Source organism: Gymnoscopelus braueri (genome assembly GCF_963280865.1).
Source record: "Gymnoscopelus braueri genome assembly, chromosome: 7".
Lineage (NCBI taxonomy): Eukaryota > Metazoa > Chordata > Actinopteri > Myctophiformes > Myctophidae > Gymnoscopelus > Gymnoscopelus braueri.
In genome coordinates, this window is record NC_137608.1 from 18,136,211 (window position 1) to 18,155,807 (window position 19,597).

At 43.9% G+C, this 19,597-nt stretch overlaps 1 pseudogene across 1 annotated transcript in view; it reads right to left on the reverse strand.

Annotated features, from left to right (window-relative positions):
- Positions 1 to 19,597, reverse strand: part of LOC308089269 (calcium/calmodulin-dependent protein kinase type II subunit beta-like) — a 73,611-nt pseudogene that overhangs the window by 52,469 nt on the left and 1,545 nt on the right. The window contains exons 2-5 of the transcript XR_013935088.1: positions 13,101 to 13,195; positions 3,402 to 3,461; positions 3,029 to 3,083; positions 2,218 to 2,283 (exon numbers count right to left, since the gene is read on the reverse strand). The product of XR_013935088.1 is annotated as a calcium/calmodulin-dependent protein kinase type II subunit beta-like (transcript). The remainder of the gene's footprint in view (positions 1 to 2,217; positions 2,284 to 3,028; positions 3,084 to 3,401; positions 3,462 to 13,100; positions 13,196 to 19,597) is intronic.

Genomic DNA, 19,597 nt, shown 5'->3' on the forward strand with positions numbered 1-19,597 from the left:
AACACGTTCTGTTCAACAAGATCACCTCCACACACTGACACCACAAGGCGGTGTCTAATAACGGCATGGCTTCCACGTGGATCTCTGACTTAATGTGGCCAGCCTGTGAAGTCAGTCGTCCATGACATACTATGAGGTACAGTATGACTCCAAATTTGGGCAAGTTTCAGCCTGATCCGAGCCCCACTGACGTACATTAAGAAATTAAAAGTTTCAAATTTCAGAACATTTAACCCATTAAGGCCCGAGTCCGATTCTTAAAGTGTTTTCTAAATCCTAACAGTTTTTTGAAGAAGAAAAAAAGTCCAAGATCTTTTTTAAATAGTAGATCTACAAGCTCATAGCGCGGCACTCGGTGCCGCGCTATGAGCTTGTATATCTGCTATTTTTGAATAGCCAAAGAAATCTAAAAGGACACGTTCCCTTAATTGGTTAAAACATATGTAAAAGAAAGGTACTAAGTTGGCCTACTGGCAGTGGGCTAATGGTTTTTTGACACCGGTCCTAGCGGTTTGCGAAATTAGAATCAAGGTGGTTTACTATCACACAGTACAAGCAGCTAAATTCAAGTCTGTGAGGTCCGCAAAATAATGTGCAACATAACAATAACAATAATAAGAACCTAAGAAGGCGGCTTGTGAAGAGGTTCTATTTACTGTAGCAGCAGTAGCAACAACATCAGCGGAACACATTTTTAACCCTAACCCTATAAAGGCGAAAGTAGCCGATCTACAAGCTCATGTCAGTGACCTTGTCTAACTCTAAAAAAAAAAATGTTTTTACCATAGAACAACCATTTCTTTTGTGAGAAACAGGACAGTTGTCCTCACCATGTCTATCTCTATGATTCTACAATACTTGTGGCGACATTTGGCCCTCGCTAGTATAGTGTTACGATACTACTATAGAAGCACACACACACACGCACACACACACACACAGGTGGGCAATTTTGGAAAAAGCTCAAAAACTAATTCCACCTCTAACATACAGTTGAGGTGTGTGTGTGTGTGGGGGGGGGGGGGGGTGTAATGCCTCATTTAAAAACGCACCATGACGCACAGTATAAATCACCTGCTGCAGCACTGACAGATAGGTAAAGATTAAGGACCTCACGCTGTGCGTGCAAACACACAGTATCCACGTACTTGCATGTTTTGTGCATTCCTCTCTCTCTCTCTCTCTCTCTCTCTCTCTGATACCGAGGCGGCCACAGAGAGCGCCAGTGACCAGCGGGGGGGCCTGGCTGACTCCAGGCTGTCAGTTCCTCCTGTACCCCCCACCCCACCCCACCAATGGATGAATATAACTGTGTGTGTGCTGGGGATGAGTCAGCACGGGTGCTGGTGGAGGGCTTAAGATATATACTGTAAGAGACAGGAGGAAGTGTGTGCGTGTGCGTGTGTGTGTGTGTGTGTGTGTGTGTGTGTGTGTGTGTGTGTGTGTGTGTGTGTGTGTGTGGGGGGGGGGCTAGGCAAGAGATAAAAAATGGTTGAAGAGAAAAAAATGGAGAAGAGAGAGCGGGGCGGTGGAAAAATGGGAACGAGTGATAGAGAGGGGAAGAGAGAGATGAGACGAGGGACCGCAGGAGAGAAGAAAAAGAGGAGTCAGGCGGAAGTGGGACATGGAACGCGCGCACGCACACACACATACGCGCGCACACACACACACACACACATACGCGCGCACACACACACACACACACTGCAGATGTAACGGGGTCGTCGCTCTGTGCTCTATTTTTTTACAATCACTCTTGTTAGACTCACATCAGAGTAGCAAAAGAAAGGATAAAGGGTGTGTGTGTGTGTGTGGGGGGGGGGGGGGGGGGGACTTAAGCAGCATGTGGATTCACCACAGGGGGAGGGTGTTGGGGTGTTGGGGGTTATAACTGAGAAGCTCGAGAGGCGTGCGGTGGGCGACCGTGGGATTCATGTAGGTGGAGAAAGCAGGAAAGGAGAGAAGATCAGTGAAGGAGGAAGGACATAGAAACAGGGGGGGGGGGGGCAAAGAGACAGGGAACTGAACGTGTAACAGAACAATTAAACAGAGAGAGAGAGAGAGAGAGAGAGAGAGAGAGCGGGTGGAACCAAGATACAGTATTGTGTACTGCACGTGTATGGATGGAGAGAGAGGACAAAGGAGAAGACAGGAACAGAGGGAGAGAGAGAGAGAGAGAGAGAGAGAGAGAGAGGGGGGTGATGAGGAGGCTCGTACCTGGCGTCGGCCTCGCTGTAATACTCTCTGGCTACGATGTCCTCGAACAGCTCACCTCCAGTCACCCTGTACAACACAGTCATTAGTATTGCCTTCAGTGTAACTCATTGGAGAGGGGAAGCCCCCCAGATTCGGCTGTAAACCAGGACTTCCCCCCTTAGTTTCCCCGAGGCAAACAACCCCCCCTGCGCCGTTGCCAAGGAAACAGGAGGGAATAGCTTGAAGATGGGAGGCTGGGGTTGCAGTGCAGAGAGAAACGCGGAGGATGGAGTGTGTGAGTGAGTGTGAGTGTGAGTGTGAGTGTGTGTGTGTGTGTGTGTGTGTGTGTGTGTGTGTGTGTGTGTGTGTGTGTGTGTGTGTGTGTGTGTGTGTGTGTGTGTGTGTGTGTGTGTGTTAGGATATGGGGGGAGTTATGTAACCATGTGTGTGGAGAGGGGGTGGAGGTGTTAACAATTCGCGAATGCGGAAAAAAACGGCGTCCGAGTATATGAATTAAGCCCGATTTACAGTATGCTTCGCCGTACGATGGTGGTGTCACTGTCATGCGCCGAAAGTAGCAGATCTGAAAGCTCGCACAACCCCGCCGTGAGCTTGTAGATCGGATACTTTTTGGAGCGCGGCGCCACCGTCGTACGACAGAACATAAATTCCACTTTAATAGCCTGATTTATACTTTGCTGTACGACGTGTCATATGCCGAAAATAGCAGATCTACAAGCTCACGGCGCGTCTCAAATGAGACGCGCTGTGAGCTTGCAGAGCTTGTGAGCTTTTTGGGCAGCATAAAGACAAGAGAGGAAGGAAGACTTACAAGTCAAACAGGAGGTAGTGGAAACCCTCCTCTGATATACTGTCATGGAGACGAACTGTCAGAGAAGGAGAAAACGAGGGGGAGGAAGAGAGAGAGAGAGAGAGAGAGAGAGAGAGGGTGGGGGGGTCACAAACCGGTGGAATTAATTGAGGCTCGAATCACATCTGAACATATTCTGAAACCCTAAATCCTCAGTGTGAAATTCAGAGTGCGGGGGCAGCATACTATAACACGCTAAATGCCAACATGAATACGTATGAATATAGTTAGACTGAAGGAAACGGTGAATTGCGCCAAATAAACATCTATTATTTTTCTGCTTTATTTGAATCAGTCTGCTGAAGGTGAGGGAGAGGAGGAGGGAGGTTCTCACCGATGTTGGAGTGCTTCAGCAGACGACAGATACGAGCCTCTCTCTCCAGCTTCTGGTGATCTGAAAGAGGGAAGGAGACAGAGAGAGAAGGATGATGGGGAGGTAGAAGTAGAGAGAGAGAGAGAGAGAGAGAGAGAGCGATAGACATAGCAACTGTTGGAACAAACAAAATATGAACTGTGCCGTACATTTCTGCGTCATAAACTTCTTTGTTAAGCCTGATTTATACCTTACACACACGCCAACGCCGCACACCGAAAATAGCAGATCTACAAGGCGCTGTGACGCGCTGTGAGCTTGTTGATCAGGTATTGTCGGTGAGCGACACACAGAATCAGAATCAGAATCAGTTTTATTGTCACATCACAGGTTTACAAGGTAAAAAAGTGGGTGAAATTCTTTTTTGTACATCGTTCCCATCGCAACGTTAGTTTCCATAGAAAGAAGAGGGGGGGGGGGAGAAGAAGAGGGTGGGGGGCAGGTGGGAAGGAGATCAAAACAAGAGAGCAACAGAAGGCCAGACAAGTTATCTACATATTTACAAATTACCTGAGATAATAAAAAAAAAAAAAAAAAAAAAAAACACGATGCTCAAGGACAGATCAGGCAATATTGAAACGCTTCAACCAGAGAGCGCCTGTAGCTGTGTTTACATTCTACAAAAAAACATGTGAAAAATCATATATGAAATTGTTCAACTGTTGAGTTAAATTCCTGTGTTCCAGAAACATAGGGGTTCACTTCAACTGAATGTATACATCCTGGGTGTGCAACTGTGCATACATACAGGTCTGGCTAGCGTCCTGGCTGAGTTACATAAGCACACACACACACACACACACGGGCCGTGGACCTCCATGTTTGTGCATACATGCAGAGCACAGCATGAACCCAAAGATACATGTGTTCGCCCACACACACACACACATGTACACAGCACATGGACCAAGCCACACACAGAGACATGCACGTGAGCCCCTGCACACACACACACACACACACACACACACACACACACACACACACACACACACACACACACACACACACACACACACACACACACACACACACACACACACACACACACACACACACACACACACACACACACACACACACACACACACACACACAGAGCAGAGTTGAGGAGTGACAGTGAAGTGAGCACCTAGTGATTACGCTCTCAGAAGATGAGAGGAGCGAGGCGGTGAGAGAGAGAGAAGGCTGGAGAGACAACATGTGGGTGGGGGGGGGGTGGGGGGGGATTAGAGAAACAAAGCCTGCCTGGCTGCTGTTGGAGGAGAAAGACGCCACTGATTGCTGATGTCTCCTCTCTGCCCACTACTACTCATATCACGCTATGAGCTTGTAAATCTGCTATTCCCGAAAAAAAAAGAAGATTTGAAACGTTCACCTACATCAGAGGTCCTCCTCAATCTATGAGTCGGGACCAAGGGCCCAGCATTGGCCTTTGAAATTTAGTCTATAAAGGAAGTGACTGTAACATGAATGGCCTGTAGTTTCGCTGTTTTACCCCTGCTGGTGTCATAAAGACTTTTTCTCAATGCAAGTGGGTGGGTTTTTGACAAACTTTAGACTTGATTTTCTTACCTTAACACCTTTACCGCCGGGCCCGTAGTTCTACGGGCCGTTAAATCCAACGGTTAAGCGCCGAGCCCGTAGTCCTACGGGCTGCGGTCTTTTCGCGCATGCGCGGTCCGGGTGCACTTTCGGAATTTTTTTGATCCACTTCCGTTTCCGGTTTGATGACAGGAAATAGAATTATTTGGGATCCGGTTTCGACGATCACGCCCGCTCCCATTCTACAGACGAAACTGAAACTCAATTCTCTTCCTGTAGTTTTTTCTCCTCGCATTTCACTGTTTAACGTAATCCGCTCTAACTACAGTCATGGAAGTCCGTTTGACATGCGGTCTTCACTGGGAGATACAGGGAGATCTCGCGGACGTAAACAGACCGTTCACGGCTCAATCTTAAGGATTTTAACAAGATCTATGGCGACATGAAAAAAACAAAAAAACAACAAAAACACCTTGGCAGGTGAGTACATTATTATGAGATTAACCTCTGGCGGTGGATGTGTTAATAAACATCGTCATAAATACTATATGCTTCCAGTCGCTAGTTTAAAGTCTTCTTTCAATCATCATGATATGCGCTTTGGTAAATTATGGTCCTGTTTACTTTAAAATTGACGATAAAGTAGGGTACGCTCTGAGGGGCGGGATGATTTGATTGACAAGCTACACAACCAATAGCATTCATTCCCCGCCCCCGCTCTTGATTGACAAGCTACCCAACCAATAGCATTCATTTCCGGTTGCATTAGCTATGACGCGATATAGAAAGATGGCGGATTTGAAATTCCTGAACAATCGGCTTCATATACGGCCTGTAGAAACCAATGGCGTCGCTTTGTCCATTGATTTTTACAGTCTATGGGTGGGACCCCAAGTGGGGGTTGCGGGAAGGTGATGGTGGACAGCAACGCACATTGATAACTGAAAAAAATATATATATTCCTGCCATAGAGTCTGTTTTTTTTTTTTTTTAATGCATAGCCTGTGATTTCTTTTATGCATAGCCTGTGAAGGCATTTTCTTTGTGTTTTTTGTTCTGGCAACAGTTACAGGCTATATTATGCATTTACTTCCATTTACTTAAGTGTACAGATTACAGAAACACTTTTCCATAGCTTTTAAACGACATCACAAAATCAGCAGGAAACACAGCGTTGTAAATGCATTTCACAAAAAGATATTCCTATTGAAGGAATACTTAAATGTACAGATTACTAGGTCTGGTTAATGACCATGCTTGCTTTGGCATACATACTGAAGGGAAAGACGTGAATTAGATATCCGATTAGTGTCTAGCCTGGAGCAGAAGCAGTGCTGAGCTCAGCAACATGTCAATCAGTCACTCATCATGCCTAGCCTTCCTGTGATGCAGCACAGTAAACAAGATAGGAGAGGAGAGGAGAGGAGAGGAGAGGAGAGGAGAGGAGAGGAGAGGAGAGGAAAAGGGGAACAGGGGCGAGGGTGTCAGTCCCGAGGGGATGGAGAGGCAGCTGAGAGAGAGACGGAAAGAAAGGAGCAAAAAGACCAAGCATTTACACTGCTAATACTACTGTTGGCATCCAGCACCTGCACTACACACTTGGACAACTTTCCTCCATTTATCATCACTGCCGTTACCGTTTATAGTTAAGGTCCACTCCGTACACACCTGGAGAGCGTTCGTTTTGTGCGATTAATTCGCATGTATTTAAACTGCTCTTTGTGTTATGAGTACATCCACACAGAATGTGAATATTACACCACGATAACGCGACGTAATTATTTTTCAAAACAAGGTAGATTTTTCACCACAAATAAAAGTATCCAAACTGTATGAATGAGGCATCATCAAAATATTGACGCATTTTCATATAGTTTATTTGCATCTCTCCTGTACAGGCGCAATTGGCTATAAATTCAGCAAAATATTCTCCAAATATGCTGAGGCTAAAAACTAAACAAATTGTTGACACGTTTTCTTATTGTCTGAGCCTTTACACTGAGACAATGAATATATTGCACTGTCAGTTTACTTATAATTAATGAATATTTTGTTATATTGGATTTGTATTTCTGTTTCTGATTTCTTCAGTTTCTGTTGAACACTGAGACCAACCAACCGTGTGAAATTCCTTGTATGTGGCATGGCGCCAATGAAAGTCTTCTGATTCTGATCATGATAACTAAACATACGCAGTGTAAGCAGTGTATTTTGTGCATGAATAGAAATCTTGCCTACGTTTATACAACATGGGTCCATTTTAAATCTGCTTTTCTTCAAGACAAATTTGAAATACCCATTTTGTGATACGCAGCGTCCACCAGTACGCAAGGTGAAATACGTTGTTTTTTAAAGAAATCAGTGCTGGAAGTCAGTGCTGGAAAATATTGATATTAGTCTGGCCACTCCAGGCTAGTGCTTAGTGGCTCTAACAAGTGAGAGGAGGAGGTTAGAATTAGGGGTGCAACAAGTTGTAAAAAATATAAATTGATATTTTAAAACAATAATCTTTTTTTTCCTTTTTTCTCTGGGGGGGGGGGGGGGGGGTGCTTCTCGGTAATCGAAAAGGTAATTGCCAAGAAAATAATAGATAATTGCAGCCCCAGTTAGAATAGAGAACGGACCACATTCCAGATTTAACATCATTACAGTACTTCTGTGACATTCAGGGCTTTGCAGTATTATACTTTATTGTGCAAATCCGCCAAACATCACCACTGTGGCCCTTGACAGCATGGACAGGCACAGCCGCAGGGGACCAAAAAAAAGCCCTGGAGACTGCCATCTTCACAAGCAGTTGACATTTTGTTTCTTATACGCTTGATAGTTATGAGTGGACGGAGAGACGCAGTGTCTTTTACTTTAAAGCATGGGTCTTCAAAAGGGGGCCCGGTACCCCTAGGGGGTCCTCAGAGTTACTACCGGGGGGCGGCCAAATCTTTGTGCTTTTTGTTTTACATTAACCCTTGAACCCTAGCATCCCTATTCTGGTGTGAACATTTGCAGAAAATAAGCCGATCTGCAAGCTATCGGCTATTTTCGGCAAAGACGTTTGGTGTAGCCTAAAGGGAAAAGAAGAGCAGACCAAATACAGGGCCAACGGTCAAGTTTACTAAGTATTGAATGTTTAATGTGGTTAAATGTCCTGAAAATACATTATATACAATACAATGCAATGGGGGGTCCCTGCTTCATCTCTCTCTCAGCTAAGGGGTTCCTAGCCTGAAAAACATTGAAGACCCCATGCTTTTAAGATATTGTAATGTTGAGTGATAAGGCTTGATTTAGCCGCAGAGGTTGTATTAGAGCTATCCTGGTTATGTGACATTGACCCAGTCTCCGGTGCGGTCTTCACAATGACACTGAGCTCGCAGGCTGAAAAACAGGTCAGCTCGACCGCCACTGCATTGCAGGTGAATCTCCAGCAGCGTATTAGATACATATATAAGCTTAAGTTATGCTCCATGGCACCAGGGTGGTGTGTGCACAAGAGAACCAAATCTAGATCAGTTTTTTTTTGGCAAGTGACACCGTCGTACTACGGAATATGAATAAGGACAGTGGTTTTCTAACTTTTTGTGCCTAAGAAAGACAACACAATCTCAAGGCATACAGGAATATTCATAGCAAGAACAGCGATCTACAGGGTATAGAATTTACCTCTATATTGGGTGTGTGCATAAACATATTTCCAACGTTTTTGGATAGTTGTGAAATAAAAGTTGCAAAATGACTAATGGCCCTAACCACTTTCAACCTATTTTGGGCATGTCATTAAAGGCAAAATTTGAATACATTTTTTTCAAAAGTTTCCAAAATGTTTCAAATGTATCGAAAACTCGGCCGTTGCCCGTTGGGACGATGCCCGTTGGGAACACATGCCCCTCCGGTTATGCTACCCGTTTTTATTCGTTGTCAGAGTACACATTGTACCCGTCTGACCGGCCAGTGTCCCTTTTATGTCCAACACACATAGAGATCTCTGTACAGTATTTGTCTGTCTGCCCGTGTCCCCTTTATGCCCATACATGGAGAGCTCTGTATCTGTCTGTCTGTGTCCAGGACCAACCAGCTAACTCCATTTTCAGCTTTCTTTTTTTTTCATAAATCAACGCTATTGACCACCCTTTACGTGTGTGTAAAAAAAAAATTGAACCAATGAAAAGTATAAAAAAGCGCCTCTGACGAAACCTCCCAACTCCATTAGATCCTCAAACTGTCCCGTAAAAACCACGCAACTCCCCCCTCTCCTCTCCTACTGCTGTTATACCTCTCAGAGCACAGCGCACTGACTGCGCAGTGAGTGAGTGCACACAGACAGAGGAGCAACACATAAAGAAACAGTAACAACGCCGTTTTTTCCCCCGTAGTCTGTTAAACTATGCAGTGTACCTGTTTATCAAACTTAGCACTGACGCTAATGTTATGAAAACAAGTAATTCTATTTCTAAAATCTATGAAGTGTTTAATGAGCAGAGCAATGTGACAAGAAGAAAGGAGTTTCGTAGCATTTCTGTCACGCTAGTTCTACTCAAACTCAACTCTGTGAACCCCTCTTTGCAGAAGTTATTGTAATATTTAAAGTCCTGTTTATTATTTTAGGCCTATAATAAGTGTCATGAAGCATCAGGGCATTAATTCACACGTTGTGATGCATTGTGAGCTCCAATTCGAGATCCATTCGGGGCTTTGGGGATTTTAGACCCATTTGAAACCTCTCCCTCAGCAGCAGAGCTATTTGTCAGCTGTTCGGACTCCTAACTCCACTTAGGCTGGATTTCTGTTCGTACGAAACTCCTAACTCCACTTGCGCTGGATTTGGGTAAAGTGGTGATAATTTAATGACACATGCAAGTATCTGACAATATATAAAGTCACTACACAAACTTTGATGAGGCAGTATTGCTTTGTTTTAAAAATATAAGGTTTTCTTCATTTCCTGAAAAGTTTATATTTCGTTTTTTCATTTCCTGAAAAATGAGCGTTTTGGAGTTAGCAGGTTGCTGCTGGACAGCAGAGATATACTGTATGGAGATGTTATCAATTACGACATCATAGTATTGACATCGGTCGGATGGTTCACAGAGAGATTTCGTGCTTTCTTCAGGGAAATTGCCGCACGTCGGTTCTAGACAATGGGCAATCTGACCGACTTCCTACCGTCTGATCGGTCGGACGGTTTTCGAGATGTAGGGGGGACACGGACACACACAGAACAGATTTAGTTTAATTTATAGTTAGATCGCAAAATAGCTAATCTACAAGCTCTTGTGAGGTTATAGTTCAGCTATTTTGCTCGACACAGTCGCAAGACAAGTGAGAGGCTTTCAGATAACTGAGGTATTCTCAGCTGTATATGTGATATTTTCCTTTCTAGTTCCTCAAGAACAACTACAACGGCTGCTGGTGTATTACTGTAATTAGAGCAGAACATCATTGTCACGACTGAGAGGTACAATGGCTTTCTAGAGACTCATCCTCACTTCAGAGGAGGACACTTTACGATTTAGGAAAGCTCTGTTGTAACTGCTTGTCAACTTGGAGGGCGTCTATTAGTTGACAGAGGCTGTGTGTGTGTGTGTGTGTGTGTGTGTGTGTGTGTGTGTGTGCGCGCGTGCGTGCATGTGTTTGAGAGAGAGAGAGAGAGAGAGAGAGAGAGAGAGAGAGAGAGAGAGAGAGAGAGAGAGAGAGAGAGAGAGAGAGAGAGAGAGAGAGAGAGAGAGAGAGAGAGAGAGAGAGAGAGAGAGAGAGAGAGAGAGAGAGAGAGATGAGAGAGAGAGAGAGAGAGAGAGAGAGAGAGAGAGAGAGTCAGATGAGAGTCCCGTGCTAAAGGCATGTAGGCGCACAGACGCTTGGCCCACAGCTGCCAAGTGCCTGAGGTGCCTTCTCTCGCCTGACCCCCCCCCCCCCTCCACACACACACACACACACACACACACACACACACACACCACCCCACCCCCACCCACCACCAAATTTGCAACCACATCCATCGCCAGTCTTGAGCCGGTGCTCCTCAAAATCTCTCATCGCCGCAAGAAGGCTCATACCAACACCATTATGTACAGTATGTCAAAACTTGAGTACGACCCATATATCGGCATATAGGTCATTATTCGTTTTTTCTTTAACAATATTGGTATGGGCAATTCTACAAGATCAAAACCTGTTCATATTTTTTTGAGGAATAGGGCTTAAGTGATTAAATAATAAATTAAACAAAGATTTAATTACATTTTAAAGAAAATATCGGTCAAATCATCGGAAAACGGTGGCCTAGGACTCTCCAAAATCGGCCAGGCTCTAGTCAGACAATATCCCAAAACTCCCACCTCCAAAGCGGGAGAGTGAGTTAGGGAGCCAGGCTGCCATAAAACCCGGCTGCAGAAGCCCATGTCAGATAGGTCATGGAGCTATAAATAGGGCCATGGAGTGCTGATAGAAATATACAGTGGCCCAGCCTGCCGCCTGCAACGTGGCTCTGCTTGTTTTATGGAGCACAGCTCATCCATTAGTAAGGAGTGCAGCACAAGCCAAGCCCCACACACGACTCAGTCAGCATGGATCAATCCAGCTATCAAATATTGAAACGGTGTGATCATGCTCCACCTCGGAAATATGGAGGCAGGCTGAAAGCAGAGACCGACACACTGAGATGTGATCCGACAACAACGGTTACAGTTAGATATGTAGCCTATAGCCATAATGTGATCTATAATAGCTAGATCATTTATTTATGGTGTATGCGTAGCATGCATGTGCTGTTGAGTGGTCCCCTGGTATCGCAGTCTCATCAAGTCAGTAAGTGGGATTAGCTGTTAGCTTTACGCTAATAGGAGCAGGATAATAAGGTGTGTGTGTGTGTGTGTGTGTGTGTGTGTGTGTGTGTGTGTGTTCGCGTGTGTGTGTGTGTGTGTCAGACACAGACACAACACAGACCAGCCACACACACAACTGTTGCAGATCGAGATTAAAGGACATTGAAAGACTAGCACACTACAGTACATCAAATACAGTGTTCACATAACATCTGTTTTGACTTTTTTTATTTACGTGAAAACACTTTTATAGCAGGCCCAGCTAAATTGAATTTCCTTTGTGATTTACCCTGGGAGATGGGCCCAGAAATACAGTGAAGTGGGAATTTTGAGTGGGGTTCTTTCTGTTTCAGTGAATTCAGTGAGACAATGGCATAGCCCCATATCTTGAAACAACACGCTACTGGACTTCCTTTGACCTGACCTTAAGCTGATATCAAGCTGCAGGAAACAACGCCACACCATCAGAGACAGACAGACATAACAAGATGACTTTGAAGTTCTAGGTAAACGCCTTCCGCTAATGCCTGTTAAAATGCCTGCTGACCACACTCGACATTTTCACACACAAGTAGTGGTCATGTGTGTGTGTGTGTGTGTGTGTGTGTGTGTGTGTGTGTGTGTGTGTGTGTGTGTGTGTGTGTGTGTGTGTGTGTGTGTGTGTGTGTGTGTGTGTGTGTGTGTGTGAAGGGTGACAGTCAAGTGTCAGCGCGATGCCACCTGGCACAGCCCCGCTGTGACGGGGCTCCAGTTACGAGGCAGCGGGGCAGCAGGAGATTTACACTGGGCAACTGGCTGCGTGAAGAGCACTGCGGTGGCCATTGTGGAGCTGGGGTGGGGGGGGCTTGGGGGGGGGCGTTTGGACTGGGATCCCGTGGCCGTGGCATTTGGCCTTGGCTTTGGCTAAAACCGTTACTGAGTGGACAGTGTGTGTGATGCTTATTAGAGTGACTCAAGCAGGCCAGTGTGAAAGGTGAACCTGCTGCTCATAAAAGGCCACTGTGGGCCACCTGATCAGAAGCCATTAAATGGACAGATTATGTTGTGTTTATCATCTGCTGCCGGAGGTCTGTGTAGCTATGTCCTTCTCGCTGTCTCTACCGGTTCCAGCATGTGTCCCCCGCAAAATGAGGAACAGTTTTAATCACCTATGGCCTATTTTATTTTTCGCCGACAGATCTGAGGTTTTCAAGTATACAGCTACGTGTTGGCCTGAAAACATGAAATGTTAAACCTAACCTACTCAAATGGATTTGCCTGTTGAACTCAAAAGAAAAATGGATGTGCTTATGCTTACCTCGTGCAGATAACTTTTTGGTGTTGATTATTTTGGCGGCGTACTCCTGTCCTTGGCACAGCTTGACACATCGGCGCACCACTGAAAATGCCCCCCTGGAAACATAGAGACAGAACATTCACTAAGATCAGATTTAGAGCACAATCTGACAACTGTTTAAAAATGTTTTAACTCCAATACGTTTCCACCTGTAAACTGAATAATTCATATTTACACTATACAAACAAATCTGTTTTAATTAATCTCTGAGAGTATGAACCTAATCGTTGAATTGTTTTATTCTCAGAGCTAATAATATGGAATTCTGCTGTGCAAATGTGAGCATCACTAACAACATGTCATGCTGAGATCTGACACACTAGAACATTTGTGATGAAATTCCCAGAGACAATTGAAACCGTAAAGAGGTGGTCCAACATAACGGCTTTGCTAGCAGGCAGTCTTTTTGCCTAGAACATTTTCTGCACAGCTAGCATTTCCCCCTGTCCAGCACGGAATATAGTTCTGATGTCACTCGCTCATGCGCTAATTGTGGCTAGGTACATTAATAGACTACACTGCCAGGGTTTGTCTGCTTAATAGGCTCCCGTGAGGTCTCCAACAGCCAGTCAGCGCATTCTCGATAACGTGAAGATGTGAGGCATGCGAGACAGACGGCTAAAATGAGCTCTGGAACAGACATTTAACGCGAGAACCAGTGTGAGCCTTCATAAACTCATGATGCATCACATAGCTACACCCTTTCCAACTGTGAAAAACACACCTTTACAACTTTACAGTAATATATTGTGAAGAATATCAAGTTCACCACATTCTGGGGGCGAACATTCAGCTTGCATTGCAACACTGCAAGTTGCAACATTATGAGAATTGCAATGCGGCACTCAGTGAGCTTGTAGATCGAACATTTTTCGAGAGAATTTATGAACTGTAGAGGGGAAAAAATGAGCAAACCAAGTAAAGAGCCCTGGTCAAATAACTACTACTATATATCAGGTTTAATTGGTTAAATATGTTGTAGGGACTATGCTTCTAAATAAAACACAATGTAACATGGGCTGCATTGTGATCAGGCCCAAGCTGATCATGACACTGAAAGGTTAACCTTAGTCACTAGGCTTTTCACACTGCAGAAAGCCTGTTTTTCTTTTGAACTGACTAGTGTGATCCGGTCTAGGTCTCGCCTACTCTAGAATTCCCCTACGTATCCGGTTGGGCACCGCAATGTTATTGTTTCCGCCACATGAATACCGAATAGAGTAGCCTAGTCTCGCCAGTCGCTATGACACATACCGAACAAAGTATATGACATACTGTACTTTCACAGGGGTAGGCTCTACCACTATGATGCCTCTGGTTTCTGAGGGAATCATTTTTGGGAGCACAGGCTATAGCCATATCCGTCTCTAGACTGGATTAGAAAATTGCATAACAAGTTGATCCCAGTCTACTGAAAGGTGCAGCCCAAGAGCATCTATTCAGCACCACTACTCTGCTTCCATACAGGAATGTATTTACCATGGACTCTTGGTCTGCAGAGGAAGTAGATGCATCAAACACTGTAAAGTCATCAGTGTCAATTTAACCCTGCAAATGTAGGCTACAAATGGAAGTACCCCCATGTGTACACTCTCAAGAGTTAGAAATTGATAAATTAACACTAAGGGTTTTACAAGTTCTAGATGAACAACAGTGACAGCTGTGAACCCAGCTGACCACAGTCAAAACGGGGATTGGGGGATTGCCTCTCTGTGCCAACAGACACTTCATTTATACTGTATTACTATCCTTGTGGGTATGTCAAAAGCAATATTTTATCAAAGAAATGACATCTTTACTTAACCTGCTGGGCTGGCCTAACCTACTGTAACCCAAACTTCTTAATTTCTGCCAAGCAGCGAGCTATAAGCAGCAAGCTATATGCTTAGCCTTCGATTAATTTGATTTACATTAGGACAAATTTGGGCGAGTGCAAAGACGAAACGGAAGTTGGGGTAGAGGCGGGTATCCGCTTTACCCTCAAATCATTTTCTGTGCTCCCGTTCCACAGACTGTAAGACGGAAGCATTTGAAATTTGCGTGAATCAACAGTCTGGCTCGAGGGACTAGGAGAGAGCTGACAGGCACGGAGGAGAGGTACTTGTAGAGAACCCTTTGCGGATCTCTCACAGCCTATTCATTTTAGATGATATACATAGGTATAATGTATTGAGTTGCTTAATATCACATATACAGCTGCTTAGTTTAACCACTTGGGGAACATTAGTCAAAAATAGCAGATCTACAAGCTCACAACGTGTCGCAACGTGACGGAAGACGCTGTGAGCGGAAGACGTTGTAGACGGAAGAAAGCGGTTAAAGTACAGTTGTAACTCAAGTCCAGTTCTCTATGACTAGAGGGTTTAAGTGGTTAAATCTTTGTTTTGTTTTATGCTGCTTAACACAAACCTTGACGCCACTGAGCTGGTTGACACTGGTTGACAGGGTGTCACTCATAACCTATTACCTTTGGCTACTGTGAACACCAACCAATATCCGTTTGATGACAGAAAAAAACAATAGTGCATTAACATTCCCTGTGTTTCATTAACTAACATCTCACTTAAGTTAACTTTGGTACTGTCCCTAACCCTAAAATTAACCCGAACCCTAAACTAAATCCTAAAAGCCTAACTCCAACCAAAATCTTTTACCAACTGGAACTAAAGGCCCTTACACACATATTTTGTGCAATTAATTCACATTAATTTAAACTGTTGTTTGTGTCATGAGCACATCCACACAGAACGTGAATATTATGCGGCGATAAAGCAACGTAATTTATTTTTGAAACAAGGTCAGTTTTTCACTGTGAATAGAACCATCAACCTGTATGAATGAGGCATCACCAAATTAATAGTTTTATGTGAAATATTAGCATTTTCGGATTGTTTACTCGGCACGTTCCCGGTGTAAGGGTCTTGACTAAAAAAAAATCCCATAAAAATGTGCCTTTCCTAAGGTGGGAAACCACAAACATATCCCCATATGGTCACTTTCCCCACAGGGATAGTAACACATAAACCCCACACACACACACACACACACACACACACACACACACACACACACACACACACACACACACACACACACACACACACACACACACACACACACACACACACACACACACAACTCTCCAGTGATTTCAACATCAACATTCAACATTAGCCCCCATTGCCTGATCTACTCAACCTAGAGGCTAGAAATCAATATGTTAACAAAGTGCCTTTAATTAATGGCCCATGTCTGTCCTGTGTGTCTCAGTGGAGACATTAAAGTGATCTAAAGCCCCCCTAACGCCCACTATCCTTCCCCAGACCCCGTGTCAACTGATTGGGAGGACTGAGAAGGCCACATTCAGGGCTCCTGCTCCTCCACACTTGCACCTCGCCCCACATAGTTGGCATGACTGGGGGCTGCTGCGAAAGGAGACGCGCGCGCATACGCCAGTGGACTACGCACAAATATGATGGTACACAACGTACTGACGCACAGTTGCGTAAATTACTTGCATAGGCTACATGAGCTGCACTTGCCCAACACACGCTCATAAAGTTACTTTTACACACACACACACACACACACACACACACACACACCAGCTGTGCCTGGAAAGTTCACACTTGGTGAGGTGAGGTAGTATATTTTGTAAAGGCTATATATCTTCTTCTGCACACAGCCCATAATGTGCTGGTTACAATGCTGGTAATTTATACTCAGTTGTGAGCCATGTCGTGCACCAAAAATAGCCGATCTTCAAGCTCACAACACATTGCAGGCAGTTCGACGTGTTGTAAGCTGTTTTCAGTGCGCGACATCCAGTATGCAACTAAGTATAAATCCGGTTTAAGGCTGTGGAAGTTACGGCTCGGAGCCCAAATTCTTCTGGGGAAAATCAGTGTCATAAATTGATAAAGGTTTTTGGGTGACTGATTATCAGACACACCTGATACGTCGTTACTGCCTTACAAAGGCCAGTCTAATGTAGGCCAAGCGCCCAATACTGATTTCAAAGCCTGAAGAAGAACATGTTTCGTTTTGATGAACCATGGTTGTGTCAATGGGAAATCTCCAGTAAAATGCGCTTTTATGTGTAACAAAAAGTCATACGTCTGTTTGATACAGTACAAATCATTATAAATTGCAATATCCTCCTCCTAGCAAAACATACCAATTGTAAAACATATATATACATATATATGTTACCATGAAAATGTTACCACCACGCAAATGTTATGTGAGTTTTAGTCTCACATGGCCAGAAGTATCAGAGATCTCCCCCTACCAATATGTCTGGTGCCAACTAGATTCAATGTATGGGCTAAAACAGCCAAGAAACTGTCCGCAAGTAAACCTACGCACGCCGCTTTGGAAACCAATCCTGATTCCTGATACCGTCCTAATATGAAGGACCACCCTAAAGTATTTGAATTGTTTCTGCAATACTGTCATTTAAAAAATCTAAATTGAAAAACCCTACATTGAATTTAGATGGGGGGCAGAGAGAGACGGGGATCTCGAAAGCTATGTCTAGCTATGGAACACCACGTGAGTTTCTGCTGCTACTACAGTAGCCTAGAGGAATGGTCATACATCATTTTAAAACTACAACATAATAAACAATGTAATAATGACAAAGGTTAAAGTTAAGAAGAAGCCAGGAAGAACACTACTGTTATGTTGTTGGAAGCATTGGAAAGGTATGCACAATGGTTTATGGGAAGAGTAATCCCTTCACTCTTAAAATATGTGCACAATCCTGTACCTTCGCTCAATTGTTTGTGGTCACAATTCATCTCATAGATGGTTAGCTTAGAATCAGACTTAAAACTGTTTATTTATGGATCCATCCACTCCATCTACGGAGTAAATGAAAGGGACATTCATTTCTGGAGACTAGGCGACTTAAAAACAGACACACAATACCTAATATACGAGATTATGTTACTTTTTCACCATGGTAATAAGAATGCCATACATCCAAGCACTAGTCACCGCATGCGTGACCTCACCAATTCGTCATATGAAACATGGATGAAACACAGTCACCAAACACGGTTGTGTGTGTGTGTGTGTGTGTGTGTGTGTGTGTGTGTGTGTGTGTGTGTGTGTGTGTGTGTGTGTGTGTGTGTGTGTGTGTGTGTGTGTGTGTGTGTGTGTGTGTGTGTGTGTTTTTAATGGCAAGGCCCTAATTCTTTTTTTAGATAAATTAGCTGACACAAGACTCCACAGCATCAGGATGAACTGGTAAAATGTCTTCAGGAAATGTGGGTGCCAAGATAACAGTTTGCATCTCAGTGGCACAAGTACTTTCAGACAAACAATCACGTACTTATTTTACCACAGCAGAGCGCAAGAGCGTGAGGTCAATAGCTAGTTACTATGCCTTAGATGTGGGATTAGGATTACGACCAAACAAAAAGCATTATAACATGGATAGCAATGTATTCACACTTGTGCTCAATCTCAAAGCTTAATTTGACTCTGTAAAATATCACTACTGTCTGAATATAAAGATCCATCCATGAGAATTTCTTGGCTTAAATATTGTAGATTAGTTTCTCTCACTTCAAAGCCGTTTTGCATGAGCCCTGTTTTGAATGTCGGTGTGTCTTGCCTCAATGCTGCTGTATTTTTCACCCCTGCACCTTTTTTGCTCCAAACCGATGGTTCTCAAAGTGGGGTACGGGGAGGGGGGTTCCAGGGGGTCCCCAACAAATTGAGGCTCCAGATTAACCACTTTACTTCAGCTGTACAAAAATTGCCAATCTACAAGCTCACAACACATGAGTGTGAGAAATGTACCCCCCAGCTTTTCAGAGAGTCCGACTGTGGCCTAATACAAATCAATTTGGGGGTCCTTGACATGAAAATGTTTAGGAACCATGTACTGGTCCAAAGACAGACACACTTAGCTACTGTTCTAGGGTTGAATGGAGTTGACACATTTTAGTAATATTACCGCCTACCAAATGCTGAGGGCTAGTGTTAGCTTTATCTGGGGACTCATTTCTAGTTAAAAGAAAGAAAAGGGGAAAAAAAGATCCTATTGAGTAGGCCTAGCTGGTTATTTAGGGGATTTATCATTAACAACCATAGGCATTGGACAAGAAAGTTACGTTCCCTTAAAGGGGTAGTTCACCCCCCAAATAACTTTTTTTCTATTGATTACTCACCCCATGGAGCCTTGAATTCATGGATATTTATTTGTTTTTGTCGCATTCCTTCCTTTATTATTTGATTATAATAAATTTAGCCCCATTGATTCCGGTAGGAGACACAAATGCATTTGTGTCTCCTACCGGAATCAATGGGGACACATTTATTATAATCAAATTATTGGCTTAGGAATGTGACAAAAACAAAAAAATATCTATGAATTCAAGGCTCCAGATGGTCAGTAATCAATAGAAAAAAAGTTATTTTGGGGGTGAACTACCCCTTTAAGCATT